The following is a 27,473-nucleotide window of genomic DNA, read 5'->3' as shown; positions in this document are numbered from 1 at the left end:
CTAGGGAGAAAGCTAGAGCAACGGCGGCAAAGAAACATGATATTTCTGTTTGTATAGATGACATTTTATGCACTTGCCTAACGAAAAGACTTTGCTTTTCTCCAAAACCATTTGTACTGTGATTTTCTCGGTCCATTGCATACGAATTCCACACCACTTTTTCCGGATATGACTGGATGAAAACGGAAATATCCGGTTTTGTTTTGGCTAACTGAATCCGAAATATTGTGAAAGCCTCTATGTTTGTGTTTTCTGGATATTATCGATGGAATTTATTGTTTTGAATGTTTTTTTATCAGGGAACATTTAATTATGTGCTGGGAAACAATAATTGGTTCCACAAGGGGACACCAGCTCTACACATTCGTATTTTCGAGGGAGGAAGCTAGAGGAACTGCGGCAAACAAACATGATATTTCGCTTTGCATAGATGACATTTTATGCACTTGCCTAACGAAAATACTTTGCTTTTCTACAAAACTATTTTTACTGTGATTTTCTCGGTCCATTGCATACGAATTCCACACCAGTTTGACCGGATATGATGGATGAACCCGGAAATATCCGGTTGTGTTTTGGCTAACTCAATGCGAAATACTGCGAAAGTCTCTGTGTTTTTGTTTTTTGGATATTATTGATGGACTTTATTGTTTTGAGTATTTTTATCAGGGAACATTTAATTTTGTACCGTAGTAACACTAATTGGTTCCACATGGGGACACCAGCTCTACACATTTGTATTTTCTAAGGAGAAAGCTAGAGGAACTGCGGCAAACATACATGAGATTTCTGTTTCTGTAGATGAGATTTTATGCACTTACCTAACGAAAAGACTTTGCTTTTCTCCAAATCCATTTTTACTGAGATTTTCTCAGTCCATTGCATACGATTTCCAGACCATTTTGTCCGGATTTGCCTGGATGAAACCGTAAATATCCGGATTTGTTTTGGCTAACTCAATCTGAAATATTGTGAAAGCCTCTGTGTTTGTGTATTCCTGATATTATCAATGGACTTTATTGTTTTTGAATGTTTTGTATCAGGGAAAATTTAATTTTGTTCTTGGAAACACTAATTGGTTCATCATGGGGACACCCGCTCTACACATTTGCATTTTCTAGGGAGAAAGCTATACCAAATGTGGCAAACAAACATGATATTTCTGTTTGTATAGATGACATTTTATGCACAAGCCTAAAGAAAAGACTTTGCTTTTCTCCAAAATTATTTTTACTGTGATTTTCTCGGTCTACTCCATACAAATTACACACCAGTTTGTCCGGATATGACTGGATGAAACCGGAAATATCTGGTTGTTTTTTGGCTAACTCAATCACAGATATTGCTACAGCCTCTGTGTTTGTGATTTCCGGATATTATCAATGGACTTTATTGTTTTTTTCAACGTTTTTTATCGGGGAACATTTAATTTAGAGCTAGATACACTAATTGGTTTCACATGGAGACACCAGCTCTACATATTTGTATTTTCTAGGAAGAAAGCTAGAGGAACTGCAGCAAACAAACATGATATTTCTGTTTCTTTCAATGAAATTTTATGCACTTGCCTAACGAAAAGACTTTGCTTTTCTCCAAAACCATTTTTACTGTGATTTTCTCAGTCCATTGCATACAAATTCCATACCACTTTGTCCGGATATGACTGTATGAAACTAGAAATATCGGGTTGTGTTTTGGCTAACTCAATCCGAAATATTGTGAAAGCCTCTGTGTTTGTTTATTCTGGATATTATCCTCGGACTTTTTTGTTTGGAATGTTTTTATCAGGAACTATGAAATTTTGTATCGTAGAAACACTAGTTGGTTCATCATGGGGACACGAGGTCTACACATTCACATTTTCTAGGGAGAAAGCTAGAGGAACTGCAGCAAACAAACATGATATTTCTGTTTGTATCGATGACATTTTATGCACTTGCCTAACGAAAAGTTTTGCTTTTCTTCAAAACCATTTTTACTGTGATTTTCTCGGTCCATTACATACGAATTCCACACCAGTTTGTCCGGATATGACTGGAACAAAACAGAAATATCCCGTTGTGTTTTGGATAACTGTATCCGAAATATTGCTACAGTCTCTGTGTTTGTGTATTGCTGATATTATCCAGGGACTTTATTATTTTGAATGTTTTTTATCGGAAAACATTTTATTTTGAGCTTGGATACAGTAATTGGTTCCACAGGGAGACACCAGCTCTACATATTTGTATTTTCTAGGGAGAAAGCTAGAGGAACTGTGGCAAACAAACATGATATTTCTGTTTGTATAGATGACATTTTATGCACTTACCTAACGAAAAGACTTTGCTTTTCTCCAAAACCATTTGTACTGTGATTTTCTCAGTCCATTGCATACGAATTCCAAACCACTTTGTCCGGACATGACTGGATGAAAACATTAATATCCGGTTGTGCTTTGGCTAACTCAATAACAGATGTTGCTACAGCCTCTGTGTTTTTGTTTTCCGGAAATTATCAATGGACTTTATTGTTTTGAATGTTTTTTATCGGGGAACATTTTATTTTGAGCTTAGATTCACTAATTGGTTCATCATGGGAACACCAGCTGTACACGTTCGAATTTTCTAGGGAGAAAGCTAGAGCAACGGCGGCAAAGAAACATGATATTTCTGTTTGTATAGATGACATTTTATGCACTTGCCTAACGAAAAGACTTTGCTTTTCTCCAAAACCATTTGTACTGTGATTTTCTCGGTCCATTGCATACGAATTCCACACCACTTTTTCCGGATATGACTGGATGAAAACGGAAATATCCGGTTTTGTTTTGGCTAACTGAATCCGAAATATTGTGAAAGCCTCTATGTTTGTGTTTTCTGGATATTATCGATGGAATTTATTGTTTTGAATGTTTTTTTATCAGGGAACATTTAATTATGTGCTGGGAAACAATAATTGGTTCCACAAGGGGACACCAGCTCTACACATTCGTATTTTCGAGGGAGGAAGCTAGAGGAACTGCGGCAAACAAACATGATATTTCGCTTTGCATAGATGACATTTTATGCACTTGCCTAACGAAAATACTTTGCTTTTCTACAAAACTATTTTTACTGTGATTTTCTCGGTCCATTGCATACGAATTCCACACCAGTTTGACCGGATATGATGGATGTACCCGGAAATATCCGGTTGTGTTTTGGCTAACTCAATGCGAAATACTGCGAAAGTCTCTGTGTTTTTGTTTTTTGGATATTATTGATGGACTTTATTGTTTTGAGTATTTTTATCAGGGAACATTTAATTTTGTACCGTAGTAACACTAATTGGTTCCACATGGGGACACCAGCTCTACACATTTGTATTTTCTAAGGAGAAAGCTAGAGGAACTGCGGCAAACATACATGAGATTTCTGTTTCTGTAGATGAGATTTTATGCACTTACCTAACGAAAAGACTTTGCTTTTCTCCAAATCCATTTTTACTGAGATTTTCTCAGTCCATTGCATACGATTTCCAGACCATTTTGTCCGGATTTGCCTGGATGAAACCGTAAATATCCGGATTTGTTTTGGCTAACTCAATCTGAAATATTGTGAAAGCCTCTGTGTTTGTGTATTCCTGATATTATCAATGGACTTTATTGTTTTTGAATGTTTTGTATCAGGGAAAATTTAATTTTGTTCTTGGAAACACTAATTGGTTCATCATGGGGACACCCACTCTACACATTTGTATTTTCTAGGGAGAAAGCTATACCAAATGTGGCAAACAAAGATGATATTTGGCTTTGCATAGATGACATTTTATGCACTTGCCTAACGAAAATACTTTGCTTTTCTACAAAACTATTTTTACTGTGATTTTCTCGGTCCATTGCATACGAATTCCACACCAGTTTGACCAGATATGATGGATGAACCCGGAAATATCCGGTTGTGTTTTGGCTAACTCAATGCGAAATACTGCGAAAGTCTCTGTGTTTTTGTTTTTTGGATATTATTGATGGACTTTATTGTTTTGAGTATTTTTATCAGGGAACATTTAATTTTGTACCGTAGTAACACTAATTGGTTCCACATGGGGACACCAGCTCTACACATTTGTATTTTCTAAGGAGAAAGCTAGAGGAACTGCGGCAAACATACATGAGATTTCTGTTTCTGTAGATGAGATTTTATGCACTTACCTAACGAAAAGACTTTGCTTTTCTCCAAATCCATTTTTACTGAGATTTTCTCAGTCCATTGCATACGATTTCCAGACCATTTTGTCCGGATTTGCCTGGATGAAACCGTAAATATCCGGATTTGTTTTGGCTAACTCAATCTGAAATATTGTGAAAGCCTCTGTGTTTGTGTATTCCTGATATTATCAATGGACTTTATTGTTTTTGAATGTTTTGTATCAGGGAAAATTTAATTTTGTTCTTGGAAACACTAATTGGTTCATCATGGGGACACCCGCTCTACACATTTGCATTTTCTAGGGAGAAAGCTATACCAAATGTGGCAAACAAACATGATATTTCTGTTTGTATAGATGACATTTTATGCACAAGCCTAAAGAAAAGACTTTGCTTTTCTCCAAAATTATTTTTACTGTGATTTTCTCGGTCTACTCCATACAAATTACACACCAGTTTGTCCGGATATGACTGGATGAAACCGGAAATATCTGGTTGTTTTTTGGCTAACTCAATCACAGATATTGCTACAGCCTCTGTGTTTGTGATTTCCGGATATTATCAATGGACTTTATTGTTTTTTTCAACGTTTTTTATCGGGGAACATTTAATTTAGAGCTAGATACACTAATTGGTTTCACATGGAGACACCAGCTCTACATATTTGTATTTTCTAGGAAGAAAGCTAGAGGAACTGCAGCAAACAAACATGATATTTCTGTTTCTTTCAATGAAATTTTATGCACTTGCCTAACGAAAAGACTTTGCTTTTCTCCAAAACCATTTTTACTGTGATTTTCTCAGTCCATTGCATACAAATTCCATACCACTTTGTCCGGATATGACTGTATGAAACTAGAAATATCGGGTTGTGTTTTGGCTAACTCAATCCGAAATATTGTGAAAGCCTCTGTGTTTGTTTATTCTGGATATTATCCTCGGACTTTTTTGTTTGGAATGTTTTTATCAGGAACTATGAAATTTTGTATCGTAGAAACACTAGTTGGTTCATCATGGGGACACGAGGTCTACACATTCACATTTTCTAGGGAGAAAGCTAGAGGAACTGCAGCAAACAAACATGATATTTCTGTTTGTATCGATGACATTTTATGCACTTGCCTAACGAAAAGTTTTGCTTTTCTTCAAAACCATTTTTACTGTGATTTTCTCGGTCCATTACATACGAATTCCACACCAGTTTGTCCGGATATGACTGGAACAAAACAGAAATATCCCGTTGTGTTTTGGATAACTGTATCCGAAATATTGCTACAGTCTCTGTGTTTGTGTATTGCTGATATTATCCAGGGACTTTATTATTTTGAATGTTTTTTATCGGAAAACATTTTATTTTGAGCTTGGATACAGTAATTGGTTCCACAGGGAGACACCAGCTCTACATATTTGTATTTTCTAGGGAGAAAGCTAGAGGAACTGTGGCAAACAAACATGATATTTCTGTTTGTATAGATGACATTTTATGCACTTACCTAACGAAAAGACTTTGCTTTTCTCCAAAACCATTTGTACTGTGATTTTCTCGGTCCATTGCATACGAATTCCAAACCACTTTGTCCGGACATGACTGGATGAAAACATTAATATCCGGTTGTGCTTTGGCTAACTCAATAACAGATGTTGCTACAGCCTCTGTGTTTTTGTTTTCCGGAAATTATCAATGGACTTTATTGTTTTGAATGTTTTTTATCGGGGAACATTTTATTTTGAGCTTAGATTCACTAATTGGTTCATCATGGGAACACCAGCTGTACACGTTCGAATTTTCTAGGGAGAAAGCTAGAGCAACGGCGGCAAAGAAACATGATATTTCTGTTTGTATAGATGACATTTTATGCACTTGCCTAACGAAAAGACTTTGCTTTTCTCCAAAACCATTTGTACTGTGATTTTCTCGGTCCATTGCATACGAATTCCACACCACTTTTTCCGGATATGACTGGATGAAAACGGAAATATCCGGTTTTGTTTTGGCTAACTGAATCCGAAATATTGTGAAAGCCTCTATGTTTGTGTTTTCTGGATATTATCGATGGAATTTATTGTTTTGAATGTTTTTTTATCAGGGAACATTTAATTATGTGCTGGGAAACAATAATTGGTTCCACAAGGGGACACCAGCTCTACACATTCGTATTTTCGAGGGAGGAAGCTAGAGGAACTGCGGCAAACAAACATGATATTTCGCTTTGCATAGATGACATTTTATGCACTTGCCTAACGAAAATACTTTGCTTTTCTACAAAACTATTTTTACTGTGATTTTCTCGGTCCATTGCATACGAATTCCACACCAGTTTGACCGGATATGATGGATGAACCCGGAAATATCCGGTTGTGTTTTGGCTAACTCAATGCGAAATACTGCGAAAGTCTCTGTGTTTTTGTTTTTTGGATATTATTGATGGACTTTATTGTTTTGAGTATTTTTATCAGGGAACATTTAATTTTGTACCGTAGTAACACTAATTGGTTCCACATGGGGACACCAGCTCTACACATTTGTATTTTCTAAGGAGAAAGCTAGAGGAACTGCGGCAAACATACATGAGATTTCTGTTTCTGTAGATGAGATTTTATGCACTTACCTAACGAAAAGACTTTGCTTTTCTCCAAATCCATTTTTACTGAGATTTTCTCAGTCCATTGCATACGATTTCCAGACCATTTTGTCCGGATTTGCCTGGATGAACCGTAAATATCCGGATTTGTTTTGGCTAACTCAATCTGAAATATTGTGAAAGCCTCTGTGTTTGTGTATTCCTGATATTATCAATGGACTTTATTGTTTTTGAATGTTTTGTATCAGGGAAAATTTAATTTTGTTCTTGGAAACACTAATTGGTTCATCATGGGGACACCCACTCTACACATTTGTATTTTCTAGGGAGAAAGCTATACCAAATGTGGCAAACAAAGATGATATTTGGCTTTGCATAGATGACATTTTATGCACTTGCCTAACGAAAATACTTTGCTTTTCTACAAAACTATTTTTACTGTGATTTTCTCGGTCCATTGCATACGAATTCCACACCAGTTTGACCGGATATGATGGATGAACCCGGAAATATCCGGTTGTGTTTTGGCTAACTCAATGCGAAATACTGCGAAAGTCTCTGTGTTTTTGTTTTTTGGATATTATTGATGGACTTTATTGTTTTGAGTATTTTTATCAGGGAACATTTAATTTTGTACCGTAGTAACACTAATTGGTTCCACATGGGGACACCAGCTCTACACATTTGTATTTTCTAAGGAGAAAGCTAGAGGAACTGCGGCAAACATACATGAGATTTCTGTTTCTGTAGATGAGATTTTATGCACTTACCTAACGAAAAGACTTTGCTTTTCTCCAAATCCATTTTTACTGAGATTTTCTCAGTCCATTGCATACGATTTCCAGACCATTTTGTCCGGATTTGCCTGGATGAAACCGTAAATATCCGGATTTGTTTTGGCTAACTCAATCTGAAATATTGTGAAAGCCTCTGTGTTTGTGTATTCCTGATATTATCAATGGACTTTATTGTTTTTGAATGTTTTGTATCAGGGAAAATTTAATTTTGTTCTTGGAAACACTAATTGGTTCATCATGGGGACACCCGCTCTACACATTTGCATTTTCTAGGGAGAAAGCTATACCAAATGTGGCAAACAAACATGATATTTCTGTTTGTATAGATGACATTTTATGCACAAGCCTAAAGAAAAGACTTTGCTTTTCTCCAAAATTATTTTTACTGTGATTTTCTCGGTCTACTCCATACAAATTACACACCAGTTTGTCCGGATATGACTGGATGAAACCGGAAATATCTGGTTGTTTTTTGGCTAACTCAATCACAGATATTGCTACAGCCTCTGTGTTTGTGATTTCCGGATATTATCAATGGACTTTATTGTTTTTTTCAACGTTTTTTATCGGGGAACATTTAATTTAGAGCTAGATACACTAATTGGTTTCACATGGAGACACCAGCTCTACATATTTGTATTTTCTAGGAAGAAAGCTAGAGGAACTGCAGCAAACAAACATGATATTTCTGTTTCTTTCAATGAAATTTTATGCACTTGCCTAACGAAAAGACTTTGCTTTTCTCCAAAACCATTTTTACTGTGATTTTCTCAGTCCATTGCATACAAATTCCATACCACTTTGTCCGGATATGACTGTATGAAACTAGAAATATCGGGTTGTGTTTTGGCTAACTCAATCCGAAATATTGTGAAAGCCTCTGTGTTTGTTTATTCTGGATATTATCCTCGGACTTTTTTGTTTGGAATGTTTTTATCAGGAACTATGAAATTTTGTATCGTAGAAACACTAGTTGGTTCATCATGGGGACACGAGGTCTACACATTCACATTTTCTAGGGAGAAAGCTAGAGGAACTGCAGCAAACAAACATGATATTTCTGTTTGTATCGATGACATTTTATGCACTTGCCTAACGAAAAGTTTTGCTTTTCTTCAAAACCATTTTTACTGTGATTTTCTCGGTCCATTACATACGAATTCCACACCAGTTTGTCCGGATATGACTGGAACAAAACAGAAATATCCCGTTGTGTTTTGGATAACTGTATCCGAAATATTGCTACAGTCTCTGTGTTTGTGTATTGCTGATATTATCCAGGGACTTTATTATTTTGAATGTTTTTTATCGGAAAACATTTTATTTTGAGCTTGGATACAGTAATTGGTTCCACAGGGAGACACCAGCTCTACATATTTGTATTTTCTAGGGAGAAAGCTAGAGGAACTGTGGCAAACAAACATGATATTTCTGTTTGTATAGATGACATTTTATGCACTTACCTAACGAAAAGACTTTGCTTTTCTCCAAAACCATTTGTACTGTGATTTTCTCGGTCCATTGCATACGAATTCCAAACCACTTTGTCCGGACATGACTGGATGAAAACATTAATATCCGGTTGTGCTTTGGCTAACTCAATAACAGATGTTGCTACAGCCTCTGTGTTTTTGTTTTCTGGAAATTATCAATGGACTTTATTGTTTTGAATGTTTTTTATCGGGGAACATTTTATTTTGAGCTTAGATTCACTAATTGGTTCATCATGGGAACACCAGCTGTACACGTTCGAATTTTCTAGGGAGAAAGCTAGAGCAACGGCGGCAAAGAAACATGATATTTCTGTTTGTATAGATGACATTTTATGCACTTGCCTAACGAAAAGACTTTGCTTTTCTCCAAAACCATTTGTACTGTGATTTTCTCGGTCCATTGCATACGAATTCCACACCACTTTTTCCGGATATGACTGGATGAAAACGGAAATATCCGGTTTTGTTTTGGCTAACTGAATCCGAAATATTGTGAAAGCCTCTATGTTTGTGTTTTCTGGATATTATCGATGGAATTTATTGTTTTGAATGTTTTTTTATCAGGGAACATTTAATTATGTGCTGGGAAACAATAATTGGTTCCACAAGGGGACACCAGCTCTACACATTCGTATTTTCGAGGGAGGAAGCTAGAGGAACTGCGGCAAACAAACATGATATTTCGCTTTGCATAGATGACATTTTCTGCACTTGCCTAACGAAAATACTTTGCTTTTCTACAAAACTATTTTTACTGTGATTTTCTCGGTCCATTGCATACGAATTCCACACCAGTTTGACCGGATATGATGGATGAACCCGGAAATATCCGGTTGTGTTTTGGCTAACTCAATGCGAAATACTGCGAAAGTCTCTGTGTTTTTGTTTTATGGATATTATTGATGGACTTTATTGTTTTGAGTATTTTTATCAGGGAACATTTAATTTTGTACCGTAGTAACACTAATTGGTTCCACATGGGGACACCAGCTCTACACATTTGTATTTTCTAAGGAGAAAGCTAGAGGAACTGCGGCAAACATACATGAGATTTCTGTTTCTATAGATGAGATTTTATGCACTTACCTAACGAAAAGACTTTGCTTTTCTCCAAATCCATTTTTACTGAGATTTTCTCAGTCCATTGCATACGATTTCCAGACCATTTTGTCCGGATTTGCCTGGATGAAACCGTAAATATCCGGATTTGTTTTGGCTAACTCAATCTGAAATATTGTGAAAGCCTCTGTGTTTGTGTATTCCTGATATTATCAATGGACTTTATTGTTTTTGAATGTTTTGTATCAGGGAAAATTTAATTTTGTTCTTGGAAACACTAATTGGTTCATCATGGGGACACCCACTCTACACATTTGTATTTTCGAGGGAGGAAGCTATACCAAATGTGGCAAACAAAGATGATATTTGGCTTTGCATAGATGACATTTTATGCACTTGCCTAACGAAAATACTTTGCTTTTCTACAAAACTATTTTTACTGTGATTTTCTCGGTCCATTGCATACGAATTCCACACCAGTTTGACCGGATATGATGGATGAACCCGGAAATATCCGGTTGTGTTTTGGCTAACTCAATGCGAAATACTGCGAAAGTCTCTGTGTTTTTGTTTTTTGGATATTATTGATGGACTTTATTGTTTTGAGTATTTTTATCAGGGAACATTTAATTTTGTACCGTAGTAACACTAATTGGTTCCACATGGGGACACCAGCTCTACACATTTGTATTTTCTAAGGAGAAAGCTAGAGGAACTGCGGCAAACATACATGAGATTTCTGTTTCTGTAGATGAGATTTTATGCACTTACCTAACGAAAAGACTTTGCTTTTCTCCAAATCCATTTTTACTGAGATTTTCTCAGTCCATTGCATACGATTTCCAGACCATTTTGTCCGGATTTGCCTGGATGAAACCGTAAATATCCGGATTTGTTTTGGCTAACTCAATCTGAAATATTGTGAAAGCCTCTGTGTTTGTGTATTCCTGATATTATCAATGGACTTTATTGTTTTTGAATGTTTTGTATCAGGGAAAATTTAATTTTGTTCTTGGAAACACTAATTGGTTCATCATGGGGACACCCGCTCTACACATTTGCATTTTCTAGGGAGAAAGCTATACCAAATGTGGCAAACAAACATGATATTTCTGTTTGTATAGATGACATTTTATGCACAAGCCTAAAGAAAAGACTTTGCTTTTCTCCAAAATTAATTTTACTGTGATTTTCTCAGTCTACTCCATACAAATTACACACCAGTTTGTGCGGATATGACTGGATGAAACCGGAAATATCTGGTTGTTTTTTGGCTAACTCAATCACAGATATTGCTACAGCCTCTGTGTTTGTGATTTCCGGATATTATCAATGGACTTTATTGTTTTTTTCAACGTTTTTTATCGGGGAACATTTAATTTAGAGCTAGATACACTAATTGGTTTCACATGGAGACACCAGCTCTACATATTTGTATTTTCTAGGAAGAAAGCTAGAGGAACTGCAGCAAACAAACATGATATTTCTGTTTCTTTCAATGAAATTTTATGCACTTCCCTAACGAAAGGACTTTGCTTTTCTCCAAAACCATTTTTACTGTGATTTTCTCAGTCCATTGCATACGAATTCCACACCAGTTTGTCCGGATATGACTGGATGAACCCGGAAATATCCGGTTTTTTTTTTTGCTAACTCAATCCCAGATATTGCTACAGCCTCTGTGTTTGTGTATTCCAGATAGTATCCATGGACGTTATTGTTTTGAAAGTTTTTTATCAGGGAACATTTAATTTTGTGTTTGGAAACTCTAATTGTTTCCACATGGAGACACCAGCTCTACACACTCGTATTCTCTAGGGAGAAAGCTAGAGGAACTGCGACAAACAAACATGATATTTCTGTTTGTATATGTGACATTTTGTGCACTTGCCTAAAGAAAAGATGTTGCTTTTCTCCAAAACCATTTTTACTGTGATTTTCTCGGTCCATTGCATACGAATTCCACACCACTTTTTCCGGATATGACTGGATGAAACCAGAAATATCCGGTTGTGTTGTGGCTAACTCAATCCCAGATATTGCTACAGCCTCTGTGTTTGTGTATTCCTGATATTATCCATGGAGGTTATTGTTTTGAATGTTTTTTATCAGGGAACATTAAATTTTGTGCTTGGAATCCATCGTTCCACATGGAGACACCAGCTCTACACATCCATATTTCCTAGGGAGAAAGCTAGAGGATCTGTGGCAAAGAAACATGATATTTCTGTTTGTATAGATGACATTTTATGCACTTGCCTATCGAAAAGACTTTGCTTTTCTCCAAAACAATTTTTACTGTGATTTTCTCAGTTCATTGCATATGAATTCCACACCAGTTTGTCCAGATATGACTGGATGAAACCAGAAATATCCGGTTGTGTTTTGGCTAACTCAATCCCAGATATTGCTACAGCCTCTGTGTTTGTTATTTCTGGATATCATCAACCGACTTTATTGTTTTGAATATTTTTTATCGGGGAACATTTTATTTTGAGCTTAGATACACTAATTGGTTCCACATGGAGACACCAGCTCTAAACTTTCTTATTTGTTAGGGAGAAAGCTAGAGGATCTGCGGCAAACAAACATGATATTTCTGTTTGTATAGATGACATTTTATGCACTTACCTAACGAAAAGACTTTGCTTTTCTCCACAACCATTTTTACTGTGATTTTCTCAGTCCATTGCATACGAATTCGACACCAGTTTGTCCGGATATGACTGGATGAACCCGGAAATATCCGGTTTTTTTTTTTTGCTAACTCAATCCCAGATATTGCTACAGCCTCTGTGTTTGTGTATTCCAGATAGTATCCATGGACGTTATTGTTTTGAAAGTTTTTTATCAGGGAACATTTAATTTTGTGCTTGGAAACTCTAATTGTTTCCACATGGAGACACCAGCTCTACACACTCGTATTTTCTAGGGAGAAAGCTAGAGGAACTGCGACAAACAAACATGATATTTCTGTTTGTATATGTGACATTTTGTGCACTTGCCTAAAGAAAAGACTTTGCTTTTCTCCAAAACCATTTTTACTGTGATTTTCTCGGTCCATTGCATACGAATTCCACACCACTTTTTCCGGATATGACTGGATGAAACCACAAATATCCGGTTGTGTTGTGGCTAACTCAATCCCAGATATTGCTACAGCCTCTGTGTTTGTGTATTCCAGATAGTATCGATGGACGTTATTGTTTTGAACCTTTTTTATCAGGGAACATTTAATTTTGTGCTTGGAAACTCTAATTGCTTCCACATGGAGACACCAGCTCTACACACTCGTATTTTCTAGGGAGAAAGCTAGAGGAACTGTGACAAACAAACATGATATTTCTGTTTGTATAGATGACATTTTATGCACTTGCCTAAAGAAAAGACTTTGCTTTTCTCCAAAACCATTTTTACTGTGATTTTCTTGGTCCATTGCATATGAATTCCACACCACTTTTTCTGGATATGACTGGATGAAACCAGAAATATCCGGTTGTGTTGTGGCTAACTCAATCCCAGATATTGCTACAGCCTCTGTGTTTGTGTATTCCTGATATTATCCATGGACGTTATTGTTTTGAATGTTTTTTATCAGGGAACATTAAATTTTGTGCTTGGAATCCATGGTTCCACATGGAGACACCAGCTCTACACATCCATATTTCCTAGGGAGAAAGCTAGAGGATCTCTGGCAAAGAAACATGATATTTCTGTTTGTATAGATGACATTTTATGCACTTGCCTATCGAAAAAACTTTGCTTTTCTCCAAAACAATTTTTACTGTGATTTTCTCAGTTCATTGCATACGAATTCCACACCAGTTTGTCCAGATATGACTGGATGAAACCAGAAATATCCGGTTGTGTTTTGGCTAACTCAATCCCAGATATTGCTACAGCCTCTGTGTTTGTTATTTCTGAATATCATCAACCGACTTTATTGTTTTGAATATTTTTTATTGGGGAACATTTTATTTTGAGCTTAGATACACTAATTGGTTCCACATGGAGACACCAGCTCTAAACTTTCTTATTTGTTAGGGAGAAAGCTAGAGGATCTGCGGCAAAGAAACATGATATTTCTTTTTGTATCGATGACATTTTATGCAATTGCCTATCGAAAAGACTTTGCTTTTCTCCACAACCATTTTTACTGTGATTTTCTCAGTCCATTGCATACGAATTCCACACCAGTTTGTCCGGATATGACTGGATGAACCCGGAAATATCCGGTTTTTTTTTTTGCTAACTCAATCCCAGATATTGCTACAGCCTCTGTGTTTGTGTATTCCAGATAGTATCGATGGACGTTATTGTTTTGAACTTTTTTATCAGGAAACATTTAATTTTGTGCTTGGAAACTCTAATTGGTTCCACATGGAGACACCAGCTCAACACACTCGTATTTTCTAGGGAGAAAGCTAGAGGAACTGCGACAAACAAACATGATATTTCTGTTTGTATAGATGACATTTTATGCACTTGCCTAAAGAAAAGACTTTGCTTTTCTCCACAACCATTTTTACTGTGATTTTCTCAGTTCATTGCATACGAATTCCACACCACTTTTTCTGGATATGACTGGATGAAACCAGAAATATCCGGTTGTGTTGTGGCTAACTCAATCCCAGATATTGCTACAGCCTATGTGTTTGTGTATTCCTGATATTATCCATGGACGTTATTGTTTTGAATGTTTTTTATCAGGGAACATTAAATTTTTGCTTGGAATCAATGGTTCCACATGGAGACATCAGCTCTACACATCCATATTTCCTAGGGAGAAAGCTAGAGGATCTGTGGCAAAGAAACATGATATTTCTGTTTGTATCGATGACATTTTATGCACTTGCCTATTGAAAAGACTTTGCTTTTCTCGAAAATCATTTTTACTGTGATTTTCTCAGTGCATATCGTACGAATTCCACACCAGTTTGTCCAGATATGACTGGATGAACCCGGAGATATCCGGTTTTGTTTTGGCTAACTCAATCCCAGATATTGCTACAGCCTCTGTGTTTGTTATTTCTGGATATCATCAACTGACTTTATTGTTTTGAATATTTTTTATCGGGGAACATTTTATTTTGAGCTCAGATACACTAATTGGTTCCACATGGAGACACCAGCTCTAAACATCTTTATTTTTTAGGGAGAAAGCTAGAGGATCTGCGGCAAAGAAACATGATATTTCTGTTTGTATCGATGACATTTTATGCACTTGCCTATCGAAAAGACTTTGTTTTTCTCCACAACCATTTTTACTGTGATTTTCTCGGTCCATTGCATACGAATTCCACACCAGTTTGTCCGGATATGACTGGATGAAACCGGAAATATCCGGCTTTTTTTTTGCTAACTCAATCCCAGATATTGCTACAGCGTCTGTGTTTGTGTATTCCAGATAGTATCCATGGACGTTATTGTTTTGAAAGTTTTTATCAGGGAACATTTAATTTTAGCTTGGAAACTCTAATTGTTTCCACATGGAGACACCAGGTCTACACACTCGTATTTTCTAGGGAGAAAGCTAGAGGATCTGCGACAAACAAACATGATATTTCTGTTTGTATAGATGACATTTTGTGCACTTGCCTAAAGAAAAGACTTTGCTTTTCTACAAAAACATTTTTACTGTGATTTTCTAGTTCCATTGCATACGAATTCCACACCACTCTTTCCGGATATGACTGGATGAAACCAGAAATATCCGGTTGTGTTGTGGCTAACTCAATCCCAGATATTGCTACAGCCTCTGTGTTTGTGTATTCCAGATAGTATCGATGGACGTTATTGTTTTGAACCTTTTTTATCAGGGAACATTTAATTTTGTGCTTGGAAACTCTAATTGCTTCCACATGGAGACACCAGCTCTACACACTCGTGTTTTCTAGGGAGAAAGCTAGAGGAACTGCGACAAACAAACATGATATTTCTGTTTGTATCGATGACATTTTATGCACTTGCCTAAAGAAAAGACTTTGCTTTTCTCCAAAACCATTTTTACTGTGATTTTCTTGGTCCATTGCATACGAATTCCACACCATTTTTTCCGGATATGACTGGATGAAACCGGAAATGTCCGGTTGTGTTGTGGCTAACTCAATCCCAGATATTGCTGCAGCCTCTGTGTTTGTATATTCCTGATATTATTCATGGACGTTATTGTTTTGAATGTTTTTTATCAGGGAACATTAAATTTTGTGGTTGGATTCACTAATTGGTTCCACATGGAGACACCAGCTCTACACATTCATATTTCCTAGGGAGAAAGCTAGAGGAACTGGGGCAAACACACATGATATTTCTGTTTGTTTCGATGACTTTTTATGCACTTGCCTACCGAAAAGACTTTGCTTTTCTCCATAACCATTTTTAGGATGATTTTCTCGGTCCATTGCTTATGATTTCCATAACAGTTTGTCCTGATATGACTGGATGAAACCGGAAATATCCGGTTTTGTTTTGGCTAACTCAATCCAGATATTGCTAGAGCCTCTGTGTTTGTGTTTTCCAGATTTTACCAATGGACTTTCTTGTTTTGAATGATTTTTATTGGGGAACATTTAATTTTGAGATTAGATACACTAATTGGTTCCACATGGAGACACCAGCTCTACATATTTGTATTTTCTAGGAAGAAATCTAGAGGAACTGCGACAAACATGATATTTCTGTTTGTATAGATGACATTTTATGCACTTGCCTAAGGAAAAGACTTTGCTTTTCTCCAAAACCATTTTTACTGTGTTTTTCTCGGTCCATTGCATATGAATTCCACACCACTTTGTTCGGTTATGACTGGATGAAACCAGAAATATCGGGTTTCATTTTGGCTAACTCAATCCGAAATATTGTGAAAGCCTCTGTGTTTGTGTTTTCTGGATTTTGTCGATGGACTTTATTGTTTTGAATGTTTTTATCAGGGAACATTTATTTTTCTACCGTAGAAAACTAATTGCTTCAACATGAGGACACCAGCTCTACACATGCATATTTTCTAGGGAGAAACCTAGATGAACTGCGACAAACAAACATGATATTTCTGTTAGTTTTGATGACATTATATGCACTTTCCTAACAAAAAGACTTTGCTTTTCTCCAAAACCATTTTTACTGTGATTTTCTCGGTCCATTGCATACGAATTCCACACCACTTTTTCTGGATATGACTGGATGAAACCAGAAATATCCGGTTGTGTTGTGGCTAACTCAATCCCAGATATTGCTACAGCCTCTGTGTTTGTGTATTCCTGATATTATCCATGAACGTTATTGTTTTGAATGTTTTTTATCAGGGAACATTAAATTTTGTGCTTGGAATCCATGGTTCCACATGGAGACACCAGCTCTACACATCCATATTTCCTAGGGAGAAACCTAGAGGAACTGCAGCAAACAAACATTATATTTCTGTTTCTTTCAATGAAATTTTATGCACTTGCCTATTCGAAAAGACTTTGCTTTTCTCCAAAACCATTTTTACTGTGTTTTTCTCAGTCCATTGCATACGAATTCCATACCACTTTGTCCGGATATGACTGGATGAAACTAGAAATATCGGGTTGTGTTTTGGCTAACTCAATCCGAAATATTGTGAAAGCCTCTGTGTTTGTTTATTCTGGATATTATCCTCGGACTTTTTTGTTTGGAATGTTTTTATCAGGAACTATGAAATTTTGTATCGTAGAAACACTAATTGGTTCATCATGGGGACACGAGGTCTACACATTCACATTTTCTAGGGAGAAAGCTAGAGGAACTGCAGCAAACAAACATGATATTTCTGTTTGTATCGATGACATTTTATGCACTTGCCTAACGAAAAGACTTTGCTTTTCTCCAAAACCATTTTTACTGTGATTTTCTCGGTCCATTACATACGAATTCCACACCAGTTTGTCCGGATATGACTGGAACAAAACAGAAATATCCGCTTGTGTTTTGGATAACTGTATCCGAAATATTGCTACAGTCTCTGTGTTTGTGTATTGCTGATATTATCCAGGGACTTTATTATTTTGAATGTTTTTCATCGGAAAACATTTTATTTTGAGCTTGGATACAGTAATTGGTTCCACATGGAGACACCAGCTCTACATATTTGTATTTTCTAGGGAGAAAGCTAGATGAACTGTGGCAAACAAACATGATATTTCTGTTTGTATAGATGACATTTTATGCACTTACCTAACGAAAAGACCTAGCTTTTCTCAAAATCCAATTTTACTGTGATTTTCTCAGTCCATTGCACATGATTTCCACACCATTTTGTCCAGATTTGCCTGGATGAAACCGGAAATATCCGGTTTTGTTTTGGCTAACTCAATCCGAAATATTGTGAAAGCCTCTGTGTTTGTGTATTCCTGATATTATCCACGGACTTTATTGTTTTTGAATGTTTTTTTATCAGGGAATATTTAATTTTGTGCTGGGAAACACTAATTGTTTCATCATGGGGACATCAGCTCTACACATTTGTATTTTGTATGGAGAAAGCTATAGGAAATTTGGCAAACAACTATGATATTTCTGTTTCTATTGATGACATTTTATGCACTTGCCTTAAGAAAAGACTTTGCTTTTCTCCAAAATTATTTTTACTGTGATTTTTTCGGTCCACTGCATACGAATTCCACACCAGTTTGTCTGGATATGACTGGATGAAACCGGAAATATCTGGTTGTTTTTTGGCTAACTCAATCACAGATATAGCTACAGCCTCTGTGTTTGTGTTTTCGGATATTATCAACGGACTTTATTGTTTTTTTCAAAGTTTTTTATCGGGGAACATTTAATTTAGAGGCAGATACACTAATTGGTTTCACATGGAGACACCAGCTCTACATATTTGTATTTTCTAGGGAGAAAGCTCGAGGAACTGCGCCAACACACATGATATTTCTGTTTCTTTCAATGACATTTTATGCACTTGCCTAACGAAAAGGCTTTGCTTTTCTCCAAAACCATTTGTACTGTGATTTTCTCCGTCCATTGCATACAAATTCCACACCACTTTGTCCGGATATGCCTGGACAAAACCAGAAATATCGGGTTGTGTTTTGGCTAACTCAATCCTAAATATTGTGAAAGCCTCTGTGTTTTTTTATTCTGGATATTATCCTCGGACTTTATTGTTTTGAATGTTTTTATCAGGAAATATTTAATTTTGTATCGTAGAAACACTAATTGGTTCATCATAGGAACACCAGGTCTACACATTCGCATTTTCTAGGGAGAAAGCTAGAGGAACTGCAGCAAACAAACATGATATTTCTCTTTCTATCGATGAGATTTTATGCACTTGCCTAACGAAAAGACTTTGCTTTTCTCCAAAACCATTATTACTGTGATTTTTTCGGTCCATTACATACGAATTCCACACCACTTTGTCCGGATATGACTGGAAGAAAACCAAAATATCCGGTTGTGTTTTGGATAACTCAATGCGAAATATTGCTACAGCCTCTGTGTTTTTGTATTGCTGATATTATCCAGGGACTTTATTGTTTTGAATGTTTTTTATCGGAAAACATTTTATTTTGAGCTTGGATACAGTAATTGGTTCCACATGGAGACACCAGCTCTACATATTCGTATTTTCTACGGAGAAAGCTAGAGGGACTGTGGCAAATATACATGATATTTCTGTTTGTATAGATGACATTTTATGCAATTGCCTAACGAAAAGACTTTGCTTTTCTCCATAACCATTTTTAGGATGATTTTCTGGGTCCATTGCATACGAATTCCAAACCACTTTGTCCGGACATGACTGGATGAAAACAGAAATATCGGGTCATGCTTTGGCTAACTCAATAACAGAATTTGCTACAGCCTCTGTGTTTTTGTTTTCCGGAAATTATCAATGGACTTTATTGTTTTGAATGTTTTTTATCGGGGAACATTTTATTTTGAGCTTAGATTCACTAATTGGTTCCACATGGAGACACCAGCGCTACATATTTGTATTTTCTAGGGAGAAAGCTAGAGAAACTGGGGCAAACACACATGATATTTCTGTTTGTATTGATGACATTTTATGCACTTGCCTAACGAAAGGACTTTGCTTTTCTCCAAAACCATTTTTACTGTGATTTTCTCGGCCCATTGCATACGAATTCCACACCACTTTTTCCGGATATAACTGGATGAAACCAGAAATATCCGGTTTTGTTTTGGCTAACTGAATCCGAAATATTGTGAAAGCCTCTGTGTTTGTGTTTTCTGGATATTATCGATGTAGTTTATTGTTTTGAATGTTTTTATCAGAGAACATTTAATTTTTGTACCATAAAAACACTAACTGGTTCATCATGGGGACACCAGCCCTACACATTCATATTTTCGAGGGAGGAAGCTAGAGGATCTGCGACAAACAAGCATGATATTTCGCTTTGCATAGATGACATTTTATGCACTAGCCTAACGAAAAGACTTTGCTTTTCTCCACAACCATTTTTACTGTGATTTTCTCGGTCCATTGCATACGAATTTCAAACCAGTTTGTCCGGATATGATGGATGAACCCGGAAATATCCGGTTGTGTTTCGGCTAACTCAGTCCGAAATATTGTGAAAGCCTCCGCTTTTGTGTTTTCTGGATATTATCGATGGACTTTATCGTTTTGAATGTTTTTATCAGGGAACATTTAATTTTGTGCCATTGAAACACTAATTGGTTCATCATGGGGACACCAGCTCTACACATTCGTATTTTCTAGGGAGAAAGCTAGAGGAACTCTGGCAAACCAACATGATATTTCTGTTTGTATAGATGACACTTTAGGTACTTGCCTAATGAAAAGACTTTGCTTTTCTCCACAAACATTTTTACGGTGATTTTCTCGGTACATTGCATAGGAATTCCTCACCAGTTTGTCGGGATATGACTTAATGAAACCAGAAATACCCGGTTGTGTTCTGGCTATCTCAATCCGAAATATTGCTACAGCCTCTGTGTTTGTGTTTTCCGGATATTATCAATGGACTTTATTGTTTTGAATGTTTTTTATCGGGGAACATTTAATTTTGAGCTTAGATACTCTTATTGGTTCCACATGCAGACACCAGCTCTACATATTTGCATTTTCTAGGGAGAAAGCTAGAGGAACGGTGGCAAACAAACATGATATTTCTGTTTGTATCGTTGACATTTTAGGCACTTGCCTAACGAAAAGACTTTGCTTTTCTCCAAAACCATATTTACTGTGATTTTCTCGGACCATTGCATATGAATTCCACACCAATTTGTCCGGATATGACTGGAATATCCGGTTGTGTTTTGGCTAACTCAATCCGAAATATTGTGAAAGCCTCTGTGTTTGCGTTTTCTGGATATTATCAACGGACTTTATTGTTTTGAATGTTTTTTATCGGGGAACATTGAATTTTGTGCTGAGAAACACTAATTGTTTTATCATAGGGGCAAGAGCTCTACACATTTGTATTTTTCTAGGGAGAAAGCTAGAGGAACTGCAGCAAACAAACATGATATTTCTGTTTGTATAGATGACATTTTATGCACTTGCCTAATGAAAAGACTTTGCTTTTCTCCAAAACCATTTTTACTGTGATTTTCTCAGTTCATTGCATACAAATTCCACACCAGTTTGTCCGGATATGACTGGATGAACCCGGAGATATCCGTTTTTTTTTTTTTTTTTTTTTTTTGCTAACTCAATCCCATATATTGCTACAGCCTCTGTGTTTGTGTTTTCTGGATATCATCAACGGACTTTATTGTTTTGAATGTTTTTTATTGGGGAACATTTTATTTTGAGCTTAGATACACTAATTGGTTCCACAAGGAGACATCAGCTCTAAACATCCTTATTTTTTAGGGAGAAAGCTAGAGGATCTGTGGCAAAGAAACATGATATTTCTGTTTGTATCGATGACATTTTATACACTTGCCTATCGAAAAGACTTTGCTTTTCTCCACAACCAATTTTACTGTGATTTTCTCTGTCCATTGCATACGAATTCCACACCACTTTTTCCGGATATGACTGGATGAAACCAGAAATATCCGGTTGTGTTGTGGCTAACTCAATCCCAGATATTGCTACAGCCTCTGTGTTTGTGTTTTCGGATATTATCAACGGACTTTATTGTTTTGAATATTTTTTAACGGGGAACATTTTATTTTGAGCTCAGATACACTAATTGGTTCCACATGGAGACACCAGCTCTAAACATCTTTATTTTTTAGGGAGAAAGCTAGAGGATCTGCGGCAAAGAAACATGATATTTCTGTTTGTATCGATGACATTTTATGCACTTGCCTAACGAAAAGGCTTTGCTTTTCTCCAAAACCATTTGTACTGTGATTTTCTCCGTCCATTGCATACAAATTCCACACCACTTTGTCCGGATATGCCTGGACAAAACCAGAAATATCGGGTTGTGTTTTGGCTAACTCAATCCTAAATATTGTGAAAGCCTCTGTGTTTTTTTATTCTGGATATTATCCTCGGACTTTATTGTTTTGAATGTTTTTATCAGGAAATATTTAATTTTGTATCGTAGAAACACTAATTGGTTCATCATAGGAACACCAGGTCTACACATTCGCATTTTCTAGGGAGAAAGCTAGAGGAACTGCAGCAAACAAACATGATATTTCTCTTTCTATCGATGAGATTTTATGCACTTGCCTAACGAAAAGACTTTGCTTTTCTCCAAAACCATTATTACTGTGATTTTTTCGGTCCATTACATACGAATTCCACACCACTTTGTCCGGATATGACTGGAAGAAAACCAAAATATCCGGTTGTGTTTTGGATAACTCAATGCGAAATATTGCTACAGCCTCTGTGTTTTTGTATTGCTGATATTATCCAGGGACTTTATTGTTTTGAATGTTTTTTATCGGAAAACATTTTATTTTGAGCTTGGATACAGTAATTGGTTCCACATGGAGACACCAGCTCTACATATTCGTATTTTCTACGGAGAAAGCTAGAGGGACTGTGGCAAATATACATGATATTTCTGTTTGTATAGATGACATTTTATGCAATTGCCTAACGAAAAGACTTTGCTTTTCTCCATAACCATTTTTAGGATGATTTTCTGGGTCCATTGCATACGAATTCCAAACCACTTTGTCCGGACATGACTGGATGAAAACAGAAATATCGGGTCGTGCTTTGGCTAACTCAATAACAGAATTTGCTACAGCCTCTGTGTTTTTGTTTTCCGGAAATTATCAATGGACTTTATTGTTTTGAATGTTTTTTATCGGGGAACATTTTATTTTGAGCTTAGATTCACTAATTGGTTCCACATGGAGACACCAGCGCTACATATTTGTATTTTCTAGGGAGAAAGCTAGAGAAACTGGGGCAAACACACATGATATTTCTGTTTGTATTGATGACATTTTATGCACTTGCCTAACGAAAGGACTTTGCTTTTCTCCAAAACCATTTTTACTGTGATTTTCTCGGCCCATTGCATACGAATTCCACACCACTTTTTCCGGATATAACTGGATGAAACCAGAAATATCCGGTTTTGTTTTGGCTAACTGAATCCGAAATATTGTGAAAGCCTCTGTGTTTGTGTTTTCTGGATATTATCGATGTAGTTTATTGTTTTGAATGTTTTTATCAGAGAACATTTAATTTTTGTACCATAAAAACACTAACTGGTTCATCATGGGGACACCAGCCCTACACATTCATATTTTCGAGGGAGGAAGCTAGAGGATCTGCGACAAACAAGCATGATATTTCGCTTTGCATAGATGACATTTTATGCACTAGCCTAACGAAAAGACTTTGCTTTTCTCCACAACCATTTTTACTGTGATTTTCTCGGTCCATTGCATACGAATTTCAAACCAGTTTGTCCGGATATGATGGATGAACCCGGAAATATCCGGTTGTGTTTCGGCTAACTCAGTCCGAAATATTGTGAAAGCCTCCGCTTTTGTGTTTTCTGGATATTATCGATGGACTTTATCGTTTTGAATGTTTTTATCAGGGAACATTTAATTTTGTGCCATTGAAACACTAATTGGTTCATCATGGGGACACCAGCTCTACACATTCGTATTTTCTAGGGAGAAAGCTAGAGGAACTCTGGCAAACCAACATATTTCTGTTTGTATAGATGACACTTTAGGTACTTGCCTAATGAAAAGACTTTGCTTTTCTCCACAAACATTTTTACGGTGATTTTCTCGGTACATTGCATAGGAATTCCTCACCAGTTTGTCGGGATATGACTTAATGAAACCAGAAATACCCGGTTGTGTTCTGGCTATCTCAATCCGAAATATTGCTACAGCCTCTGTGTTTGTGTTTTCCGGATATTATCAATGGACTTTATTGTTTTGAATGTTTTTTATCGGGGAACATTTAATTTTGAGCTTAGATACTCTTATTGGTTCCACATGCAGACACCAGCTCTACATATTTGCATTTTCTAGGGAGAAAGCTAGAGGAACGGTGGCAAACAAACATGATATTTCTGTTTGTATCGTTGACATTTTAGGCACTTGCCTAACGAAAAGACTTTGCTTTTCTCCAAAACCATATTTACTGTGATTTTCTCGGACCATTGCATATGAATTCCACACCAATTTGTCCGGATATGACTGGAATATCCGGTTGTGTTTTGGCTAACTCAATCCGAAATATTGTGAAAGCCTCTGTGTTTGCGTTTTCTGGATATTATCAACGGACTTTATTGTTTTGAATGTTTTTTATCGGGGAACATTGAATTTTGTGCTGAGAAACACTAATTGTTTTATCATAGGGGCAAGAGCTCTACACATTTGTATTTTTCTAGGGAGAAAGCTAGAGGAACTGCAGCAAACAAACATGATATTTCTGTTTGTATAGATGACATTTTATGCACTTGCCTAATGAAAAGACTTTGCTTTTCTCCAAAACCATTTTTACTGTGATTTTCTCAGTTCATTGCATACAAATTCCACACCAGTTTGTCCGGATATGACTGGATGAACCCGGAGATATCCGTTTTTTTTTTTTTTTTTTTTTGCTAACTCAATCCCATATATTGCTACAGCCTCTGTGTTTGTGTTTTCTGGATATCATCAACGGACTTTATTGTTTTGAATGTTTTTTATTGGGGAACATTTTATTTTGAGCTTAGATACACTAATTGGTTCCACAAGGAGACATCAGCTCTAAACATCCTTATTTTTTAGGGAGAAAGCTAGAGGATCTGTGGCAAAGAAACATGATATTTCTGTTTGTATCGATGACATTTTATACACTTGCCTATCGAAAAGACTTTGCTTTTCTCCAAAACCAATTTTACTGTGATTTTCTCTGTCCATTGCATACGAATTCCACACCACTTTTTCCGGATATGACTGGATGAAACCAGAAATATCCGGTTGTGTTGTGGCTAACTCAATCCCAGATATTGCTACAGCCTCTGTGTTTGTTATTTCTGGATATCATCAACGGACTTTATTGTTTTGAATATTTTTTAACGGGGAACATTTTATTTTGAGCTCAGATACACTAATTGGTTCCACATGGAGACACCAGCTCTAAACATCTTTATTTTTTAGGGAGAAAGCTAGAGGAACTGCGACAAGCAAACATGATATTTCTGTTTGTATAGATGACATTTTATGCACTTGCCTATCGAAAAGACTTTGTTTTTCTCCACAACCATTTTTACTGTGATTTTCTCGGTCCATTGCATACGAATTCCACACCAGTTTGTCCGGATATGACTGGATGAAACCGGAAATATCCGGCTTTTTTTTGCTAACTCAATCCCAGATATTGCTACAGCGTCTGTGTTTGTGTATTCCAGATAGTATCCATGGACGTTATTGTTTTGAAAGTTTTTATCAGGGAACATTTAATTTTAGCTTGGAAACTCTAATTGTTTCCACATGGAGACACCAGGTCTACACACTCGTATTTTCTAGGGAGAAAGCTAGAGGATCTGCGACAAACAAACATGATATTTCTGTTTGTATAGATGACATTTTGTGCACTTGCCTAAAGAAAAGACTTTGCTTTTCTACAAAAACATTTTTACTGTGATTTTCTAGTTCCATTGCATACGAATTCCACACCACTCTTTCCGGATATGACTGGATGAAACCAGAAATATCCGGTTGTGTTGTGGCTAACTCAATCCCAGATATTGCTACAGCCTCTGTGTTTGTGTATTCCAGATAGTATCGATGGACGTTATTGTTTTGAACCTTTTTTATCAAGGAACATTTAATTTTGTGCTTGGAAACTCTAATTGCTTCCACATGGAGACACCAGCTCTACACACTCGTGTTTTCTAGGGAGAAAGCTAGAGGAACTGCGACAAACAAACATGATATTTCTGTTTGTATCGATGACATTTTATGCACTTGCCTAAAGAAAAGACTTTGCTTTTCTCCAAAACCATTTTTACTGTGATTTTCTTGGTCCATTGCATACGAATTCCACACCATTTTTTCCGGATATGACTGGATGAAACCGGAAATATCCGGTTGTGTTGTGGCTAACTCAATCCCAGATATTGCTGCAGCCTCTGTGTTTGTATATTCCTGATATTATTCATGGACGTTATTGTTTTGAATGTTTTTTATCAGGGAACATTAAATTTTGTGGTTGGATTCACTAATTGGTTCCACATGGAGACACCAGCTCTACACATTCATATTTCCTAGGGAGAAAGCTAGAGGAACTGGGGCAAACACACATGATATTTCTGTTTGTTTCGATGACTTTTTATGCACTTGCCTACCGAAAAGACTTTGCTTTTCTCCATAACCATTTTTAGGATGATTTTCTCGGTCCATTGCTTATGATTTCCATAACAGTTTGTCCTGATATGACTGGATGAAACCGGAAATATCCGGTTTTGTTTTGGCTAACTCAATCCAGATATTGCTAGAGCCTCTGTGTTTGTGTTTTCCGGATTTTACCAATGGACTTTCTTGTTTTGAATGATTTTTATTGGGGAACATTTAATTTTGAGATTAGATACACTAATTGGTTCCACATGGAGACACCAGCTCTACATATTTGTATTTTCTAGGAAGAAATCTAGAGGAACTGCGACAAACATGATATTTCTGTTTGTATAGATGACATTTTATGCACTTGCCTAAGGAAAAGACTTTGCTTTTCTCCAAAACCATTTTTACTGTGTTTTTCTCGGTCCATTGCATATGAATTCCACACCACTTTGTTCGGTTATGACTGGATGAAACCAGAAATATCGGGTTGCATTTTGGCTAACTCAATCCGAAATATTGTGAAAGCCTCTGTGTTTGTGTTTTCTGGATATTGTCGATGGACTTTATTGTTTTGAATGTTTTTATCAGGGAACATTTATTTTTCTATCGTAGAAAACTAATTGCTTCA

Source organism: Lepus europaeus, chromosome 11, assembly GCF_033115175.1.
Source record: "Lepus europaeus isolate LE1 chromosome 11, mLepTim1.pri, whole genome shotgun sequence".
Classification (NCBI taxonomy): Eukaryota; Metazoa; Chordata; class Mammalia; order Lagomorpha; family Leporidae; genus Lepus; species Lepus europaeus.
Note: the sequence above shows the minus strand (reverse complement) of the source record.